Genomic DNA, 2,615 nt, shown 5'->3' on the forward strand with positions numbered 1-2,615 from the left:
TGGAAGGCTACAGAGACGAAATAAGCTCACTTCATTTACCATGAAAATTAAGAACCTAACAATCTCTTTGTAGCTGAAAGTGTCCAAACCAACTATCTTTGCTTTATAGGCAAGACTTCTGGAAAAATCAAGGTGACAAACTCTTAAATACCCAATATCCCTTATCTGTTTCAATAAGTACAATTATATGAGAATTCTTCTAGAGACAGAGAAGGGCAGCCTGACTAAATATCAACATGACCATAATGTGGATATGATGGGCTCAAGTTATGTTACAAGAGATGGAGCCTATTTCCCATTACTAATTAATATAGTACAACATTTAATATACTCTTTGTTTTCTGCTAAATAATTTTTTCCGTTCATTAAAATGGATGGGCTATAATTGAATCTGTAGTGTATATATTGTCGAAACCTGAATAAATCTTTGTGGGTTACCAGGATCACTTTTATAAGTTGCAAGTTTCTAGGGAAGATCTGCTGAAAAACTCTCAGTCTAGTATTACATTTATAACAAAATTGTAATGTAGCCTTGAGCAAGTTAAGCTCATCTGTAAAAGAAAGATACTTACACAGTAGATAAATTGTGTCATTTACAGGAAAATTTGAATTCTCCTATTCTGATTCTTTCTCAGCAACTTTCTAAAGCTGAGAGTAAGTCCAGGGGCCTCAAAACTGAGCTCCATTACACAAGAGAGGCTCTGAAAGAAAAGACTTTGGTTTTTGAACACGTACAAAGAGAACTAAACCAAACACAGTGTCAAATGAAGGACACTGAAAAAATGTACAAAAATGGAAGTAGAAAAGTGCATAGAAAAGCAAATAAAATTATGTCAACTACAAAGACAAAATATGTTACTTCAACAGTAACTGAATGATGCTCACAACAAAGCTGACAATCAAGAAAAAACGATAATTGATATTCAAGCCAAATGTGATGCTAGAGTACAAAACCTTCAAACTGAGTGCAGAAAGCACCATCTTTTGCTAGGAGAAGACTATAAGAAGTTGATCAATGAATTTAATCATTTGAAAGACAAACAATGTCAATATGAAAGATAGAAAGCAGAAAGAGTAGTTGTGAGACAGTGTCAACAAAACGGGATGATGTCCTAAACAAACAACAACAAAAGCTTTGCTGGATGCTTCATTGCGTCACTGCATCCATTTGGAATGTGAGATGCAGGATTCAAGGGAGAAATTAGGCCTGATGAGAAGTCAATTTCAAGAAATACAGGATCAACTTACAGCGACTATAAGACGTACCAAGGAGACGCAAGGCCATGTACAAAAGCATGACATAGAAAATTCCATGTTAAGAAATACAATTAAAAAATAAGATGACCAAATTGAGCAGATTCAGAAAATCCTGCAAAGTTCAAGTTTGATGGAGCAGGTGTTGCAAGAAAATGAAACTACAGAAGTAGATGAAGCTTCTTCTGAATTTAAATCTGGATCTTCTATAACTGGGGTCCCCAACCTGCAGGCCACAGACAGGTCCATAACCTGTTAGGAACCAGGCTACACAATAGGAGAGTTATTGTGAATCTTCTAGATCATCTGCATGCCATGTGAATCTTACAACCAGTTTTCAATTTCTACAAAACAAAACAAAACAAAAGCCTGCTTGGCTTGGGATGGAAATTGCTTTATATCTATAGATGAATATGGAAAAGAATTAACATCATAACAATGTTGAGTCTCTCAACCTATGAACAAGATATTTACTTAGGTCTTCTTTAATTTTTCTTAGCAGTGCTTTTTAGTTATCAGTGTACAGATAGTCCACATAGTTTGTCAGGTTTATTCCCAATAATTTTATATTTTAATGATATTGAAAATAGTATTATTTATTTATTTTTTTTGAGACGGAGTCTTGCTCTGTCGCCCAGGCTGTGGTGCAGTGGCCAGATCTCGGCTCACTGCAAGCTCCGCCTCCTGGGTTTACGTCATTTTCCTGCCTCAGCCTCCCGAGTAGCTGGGACTACAGGCGCCCGTCACCTCGCCTGGCTAGTTTTTTGTATTTTTTAGTAGAGATGGGGTTTCACCATATTAGCCAGGATGGTCTCGATCTCCTGACCTCATGATCCGCCCGTCTCGGCCTCCCAAAGTGCTGGATTACAGGCTTGAGCCACCGTGCCCGGCCAGAAAATAGTATTATTTTTAAAATTCCAATTCCTAATTGTTTACTTCTAACATATAGAAACACAATTGATTTTTGTATATCGATTATACATCCTGCAGTGTTGCAAAACTCACTGGTTGGTTTCTGTAACTTGGTAATGGATTTGGTTTTCTACATAGGTGATAATATCTGTGAATAGACAGTTTTACTTATTTATTTTCAATCTAAAGGCATTTTATTATCCTCCTTCCCTCCCTCTTTCTCCCCACTCCCAATTAAAAAATGATTGCAGTGGTTAGAATCTCTAGTACAATATTGAATAGGAGTGGTAAGAGCTGACATCTCTGTCTTATTCTCACCCTTAAGGGAAAGCATTCAGTCTTTCATCATTACATAGGATGTTAGCAGTAGATATTTTAAAGATGCCCTTCAACAGATTGAGGAAATTCTCTTGTATCCCTAGTTTGCTAAGATTATTTTTTAAATAAAA

General features: G+C 36.3%; 1 pseudogene; it reads left to right on the top strand.

The window, feature by feature from the left end:
* Positions 1 to 852: 852 nt before the first annotated feature.
* Positions 853 to 1,513, top strand: LOC144334786 (ankyrin repeat domain-containing protein 36B pseudogene; annotated as a pseudogene).
* The last annotated feature ends 1,102 nt before the right edge of the window (positions 1,514 to 2,615 follow it).

The sequence above is a fragment of the Macaca mulatta genome, chromosome 15 (assembly GCF_049350105.2).
Source record: "Macaca mulatta isolate MMU2019108-1 chromosome 15, T2T-MMU8v2.0, whole genome shotgun sequence".
Classification (NCBI taxonomy): Eukaryota; Metazoa; Chordata; class Mammalia; order Primates; family Cercopithecidae; genus Macaca; species Macaca mulatta.